Source organism: Arachis hypogaea, chromosome 9, assembly GCF_003086295.3.
Source record: "Arachis hypogaea cultivar Tifrunner chromosome 9, arahy.Tifrunner.gnm2.J5K5, whole genome shotgun sequence".
Classification (NCBI taxonomy): Eukaryota; Viridiplantae; Streptophyta; class Magnoliopsida; order Fabales; family Fabaceae; genus Arachis; species Arachis hypogaea.
Window position 1 is genome coordinate 47,933,020 of NC_092044.1, and position 6,445 is coordinate 47,939,464.

A 6,445-nucleotide genomic window follows, 5' to 3' on the forward strand; every position below is an offset into this window, starting at 1 on the left:
TGTAGCTATTGACAACGGTGATGCCCAACATACAGCTTGCCATGGAAAGGAGTAAGAAGGATTGGATGAAGATAGTAGGAAAGCAGAGAGACGGAAGGGACAAAGCATCTCCATACGCTTATCTGAAATTCTCACCAATGAATTACATAAGTATCTCTATCTTTATTTTATGCTTTTTTCATAAATCGTTTATAACCATTTGAATCTGCCTGACTGAGATTTACAAGATGACCATAGCTTGCTTCATACCAACAATCTCCGTGGGATCGACCCTTACTCGCGTAAGGTTGATTACTTGGACAACCCAGTGCACTTGCTGGTTAGTTGTGCGAAGTTGTGATAAAGAGTTGAGATTGCAATTGAGCGTACCATGTTGATGGCGCCATTGATGATCACAATTTTGTGCACCAAGTTTTTGGCACCATTGCCGGGGATTGTTTGAGTTTGGACAACTGACGGTTCATCTTGTTGCTTAGATTAGGTATTTTTCAGAATTTTTAAGAATGAATTCTAGTGTTTCAAGGTGATGTTCTTATCATCACCAAAGCTTTAGACTAAAGCTTTAGACTAACATTGCATGATTTCTGGAATTCTTATTAAAAATGTTGAATCTCTTTATTTTCTTCTCCATATAATTTTCGAAAAATCCAAAAAAATTACAAAATCATAAAAATCAAAAATATTTCTTGTTTGAGTCTAGTGTCTCATTTTAAGTTTGGTGTCAATTGCATGTTTCTGTTCTTCTTGCATTTATCATGTGTCTTCATTGATCTTCAAGTTGTTCTTGATGATTTACTTGCTCTAATCTTTAAATTCTCTTGTCTTGAGTGTTTTGTTGTTTTTCATATGCATTCTCAATTTGTTAGTGTCAGTAGTATACAAACTTCTAAGTTTGGTGTCTTGCATGCATTGTTTATTTGATTTTAGTTGCATTTTGATTTTTCCTCATCATTAAAAATCCAAAAAATTTTTAATTTGTGTCTTTTCAAGTCAATAATGCAGAGAGTTGAAGATTCAGAACATATAGCAGAGGAATTATACAGAAAAAGCTTGGCGTTCAAAACGCCCATTGAAGAAGGAAAACTGGCGTTTAAACACCAGCCAGGGTGCCTGGCTGGGCGTTTAACGCCCATAAGGGTAGCATTTTGGGCGTTAAACGCCAGAATGGATACCATTCTGGGCGTTTAACGCCAGGATGGCACAAGAGGGAAGATTTTGTTTTCAATTCAAATTTTTTTCAAGTTTTCATAATTTTTCAAAATCAAATATTTTTCAAATCATATCTTTTCAATCATATATTTTCAAAATCAATTTCTTTCCATTTTCAAAAATACTTGCTAACAATTAATGATTTGATTCAACATTTCAAGTATGTTGCCTTTTCTGTTGAGAAAGGTTTAATGTTTGAATCATATCTTTTCTTGTTAGCCAAGTCATTGATTTTAAAAATCAAATCTTTTTAAATTGTTTTTCAATCATATCTTTTTAAAACTATATATTTTCAATCATATCTTTTTAATCACATCTTTTTCAAAATAAGTTTTCAATCATATCTTTTTGACTTCTAATTTCAAAATCTTTTTCAAAAAAACACTTTATCTCTTTCCCAATCATATTTTTCGAAAATCATTCTTCAATTTTCAAAATGTTTTTAAAATCTTTTTAAATTTATTTTCGAAAATTTCTTCCCATCTTCTCACATCCTTCTATTTATGGACTAACATGTACAATTCGAACTCTATCTTTCTAAGTTCGAATTCTTCTACCTCTTCCTTCTATTTTTTCTTTTCCTCTGACACCTCAAGGAATCTCTATACTGTGACATAGAGGATTCCATATTTTCTTGTTTTCTTCTATTTCATATGAGCAGGAGCAAAGACAAAAGCATTCTTGTTGAGGCTGACCCTGAACCTAAAAGGACCTTGAAGCGAAAGCTAAGAGAAGCTAAAGCACAACTCTCTGTAGAGGACCTAGCAAAATTCTTCAAAGAAGAAGACATCAGCCGAAAACAACAATAATGCCAACAATGCAAGGAAGGTGCTGGGTTACTTTACTGCACCTACTCCCAACTTCTATGGGAGAAGCATCTCTATCCCTGCCATTGGAGCAAACAAATTTGAGCTTAAGCCTCAATTAGTTTCTCTAATGCAACAGAATTGCAAGTTCCATGGACTTCCATTGGAAGATCCTCATCAGTTTTTAGCCGAATTCTTGCAAATCTGTGACACTATCAAGACCAATAGGGTTGACCCTGAGGTCTACAGACTTATGCTGTTCCCTTTTGCTGTAAGAGACAGAGCTAGGATATGGTTGGACTCACAACCTAAAGAAAGCCTGAACTCTTGGGAAAAGCTAGTCAATGCCTTCTTGGCAAAGTTCTTTCCACCTCAAAAATTGAGTAAGCTTAGAGTGGAAGTCCAAACCTTCAGACAGAAGGAAGGTGAATCCCTCTATGAAGCTTGGGAAAGATACAAACAATTGATCAGAAAGTGTCCTTCTGACATGCTTTCTGAGTGGAGCATCATAGGTATCTTCTATGATGGTCTGTCTGAACTGTCCAAGATGTCGTTGGATAGCTCTGCTGGAGGATCTCTTCATCTGAAGAAGACGCCTGCAGAAGCTCAAGAACTCATTGAAATGGTTGCAAATAACCAATTCATGTACACTTCTAAAAGGAATCATGTGAACAATGGGACGAATCAGAAGAAATGAGTTCTTGAGATTGATACTCTGAATGCCATACTGGCTCAGAAGAAAATATTGACTCAACAAGTCAATATGATTTCTCAAAGTCTGTCTGGAATGCAAGCTGCACCAGGCAGTACTAAGGATGCTTCATCTGAAGAAGAAGCTTATGATCCTGAGAACCCTTCAATGGAAGAGGTAAATTACATGGGAGAACCCTATGGAAACACCTATAACCCTTTATGGAGAAATCACCCAAATCTCTCATGGAAGGATCAACAGAGACCTCAACAAGGTTTCAACAACAATAATGGTGGAAGAAACAGGTTTAGCAATGGCAAGCCTTTTCCATCATCTTCTCAGCAATAGACAGAGAATTCTAAGCAGAGCTACTCTGACATAGCAACCATGGTCTCTAATCTAATCAAAACCACTCAAAGTTTCATGACTGAAACAAGATCCTCCATTAGAAACTTGGAGGCACAAGTGGGTCAGCTGAGTAAGAAAGTTACTGAACTCCCTCCTAGTACTCTTCCAAGCAATACAGAAGAGAATCCAAAAGGAGAGTGTAAGGCCATCAACATGACCGAACTTGGAGAGGAGAAAGAGGCAGTGAGCGCCACTGAGGAAGACCTCAATGGACGTCCACTGGCCTCCAATGAGTTCCCTAATGAGGAACCATGGGAATCTGAGGCTTACACTGAGACCATAGAGATTCTATTGGATTTACTTCTGTCATTCATGAGCTCTGATGAGTATTCTTCCTCTGAAGAGGATGAAGATGTCACTGAAGAGCAAGTTGCTAAGTATCTTGGAGCAATCATGAAGCTAAATGACAAGTTATTTGGTAATGAGACTTGGGAGGATGAACCCCCTTTGCTCACCAAAGCACTGGCTGACTCGTCTAGGCAGAAACTACCTCATAAGAGACAGGACCCTGAAAAGTTCTCAATACCTTGTACAATAGGCACCATGACCTTCAAGAAGGCTCTATGTGACGTAGGGTCAAGCATAAACCTTATGCCTCTCTTTGTAATGGAGAAGCTAGGGATCTTTGAGGTACAAGCTGCAAGAATCTCATTAGAGATGGCAGACAATTCAAGAAAACAAGCTTATGGACTTGTAGAGGATGTTCTGATAAAAGTTGAAGACCATTACATCCCTGCTGATTTCATAGTCCTAGAGATTGGGAAGTGCATGGATGAATCCATCATCCTTGGCAGACCCTTCCTAGCCACAGCAAAGGCTGTGATTAATGTTGACAGAGGAGAATTGATCATTCAAGTGAATGAAGAATCCTTTGTGTTTAAGGCTCAAGGATATCCCTCTGCATCCATGGAGAGGAAGTATGAAGAGCTTCTCTCAAAACAGAGTCAAACAAAGCCCCCACAGTCAAACTCTAAGTTTGGTGTTGGGAGGCCTCAACCAACTTCTAAGTTTTGTGTTGAACCCCCAAATTCAAACTCTAAGTTTGGTGTTGAGAGGTTCCAATATGACTCTGAGTATCTATGAGGCTCCATGAGAGCCCACTGTCAAGCTACTGACATTAAAGAAGCGCTTGTTGGGAGGCAACCCAATGTTATATTTATCTATTTTTCCTTTGTTATTTTATGTTTTCTGTAGGTTGATGATCATGGAAAGTCACAAAATCAATCGAAAAAGCAAAAACAGAATGAAAAACAAAAAGAAAAATAGCACACCCTGGAGGAAAACTTTCTGGCGTTTAAACGCCAGTAAGGGCAGCAAATGGGCGTTTAATGCCCAGTCTGGCACCATTCTGGGCGTTTAACGCCAGAAAGGGGCACCAGACTGGCGTTAAACGCCAGGAAAGGGCAAGAAGTTGGCGTTAAACGCCAGGAAAGGGCAAGAAGTTGGCGTTAAACGCCAGAAATGGGCACCAGCCCGGCGTTTAATGCCAGAATTGGCAGAAGGAGCATTTTTGCTCGCCACTTGGTACAGGGATGAATTTTTCTTGACACCTCAGGATCTGTGGACCCCACAGAATCCCCACCTACCCCACCACACTCTCTCTTCTTCACCCATTCACCAATCACCTCAACACTTCTTCCCCAAAAACCCCTCACCTATCAAATCCCACTATTCTCTTCACCACTCACATCCATCCTTCATAAAACCTCACCTACCTCACCATTCAAATTCAAACTAGTTTCCCTCTCAACCCACCCTCACATGACCGAACCCTACCCCCTCTCTACCCCTATATAAACCCATCTTCACTCCTTCATTTTCACACAACCAAAACACTACTTCTCCCCCTTGGCCGAACTACAGAGCCACCTCCATCTCCTCTATTTCTTCTTCTTTTACTCTCTTCTTTCTTCTTTTGCTCAAGGACGAGCAAACCTTCTAAGTTTGGTGTGGTAAAAGCATTAGTTTTTGTTTTTCCATAACCATTTATGGCATCTAAGGCCGGAGAAACCTCTAGAAAGAGGAAAGGGAAGGCTAAAGCTTCCACCTCCGAGTCATGGGAGATGGAGAGATTCATCTCAAGGGTGCATCAAGACCACTTCTATGAAGTTGTGGCCATGAAGAAGGTGATCCCCGAGGTCCCTTTCAAGATCAAAAAGAGTGAATATCCGGAGATCCGACTTGAGATCCGAAGAAGAGGTTGGGAAGTTCTTACCAACCCCATTCAACAAGTCGGGATCTTAATGGTTCAAGAGTTCTATGCCAATGCATGGATCACCAAGAACCATGATCAAAGTGTGAACCCGGACCCAAAGAATTGGCTTACAATGGTTCGCGGGAAATGCTTGGATTTTAGTTTGGAAAATGTAAGGTTGGCATTCAACTTGCCCATGATGCAAGGAGATGAACACCCTTACACTAGAAGGGTCAACTTTGATCAAAGGTTAGACCAAGTCCTCATAGACATTTATGAAGTGGGTGCTCAATGGAAGAAAGATTTAAGAGGGAAGCCGATTCAACTGAGAAGGCATGACCTCAAGCCCGTGGCTAGGGGATGGTTGGAGTTTATCCAACGCTCAATCATTCCCACTAGCAACCAGTCCGAAGTTACTATAGACCGGGCTATCATGATTCATAGCATCATGATTAGAGAGGAAGTAGAAGTTCATGAGGTTATATCCCAAGAACTTTATAAGGTGGCGGACAAGTCCTCTGCCTTGGCAAGGTTAGCTTTCCCTCATCTCATTTGTCACCTCTGTTATTCAGTTGGAATTGACATAGAGGGAGACATCCTCATTGATGAAGACAAGCCCATCACTAAGAAGAGGATGGAGCAAACAAGGGATCCCACTCACCATGAAATCCCTGAGATACCTCAAGGGATGCACTTTCATCCACAAAACTATTGGGATAAAATCAACACCTCCCTAGGAGAATTAAGTTCCAACATGGGACAACTAAGGGTGGAGCACCAAGAACATTCCATTCTCCTCCATGAAATTAGAGAAGATCAAAGAATCATGAGAGAGGAGCAACAAAGGCAAGGAAGAGACATTGAGGAGCTCAAGCACTCCATAAGATCTTCAAGAGGAAGAACAAGCCGCCATCACTAAGGTGGACCCGTTCTTTAATCTCCTTGTTCTTTATTCTCCTGTTTTTTGAATTTTCATGCTTATGTTCATTATCTATGCTTGTGTCTTATGATCATTAGTGTCTTAGTGTCTATGCCTTAAAGTTATGAATGTCCTATGAATCCATCACCTTTCTTAAATGAAAAATGTTCTTAATTGAAAAAGAGAAGAATTGCATGAATTTTTAATTTTATAATAGA

At 39.8% G+C, this 6,445-nt stretch overlaps 1 non-coding gene across 1 annotated transcript; it reads right to left on the reverse strand.

Moving 5' to 3' along the window:
- Positions 1–2,400: 2,400 nt before the first annotated feature.
- LOC112713196 (small nucleolar RNA R71) lies at positions 2,401–2,508 on the reverse strand. Its single transcript, XR_003158170.1, has one exon. It is a non-coding gene; the product is annotated as a small nucleolar RNA R71 (small nucleolar RNA).
- Positions 2,509–6,445: the final 3,937 nt, after the last annotated feature.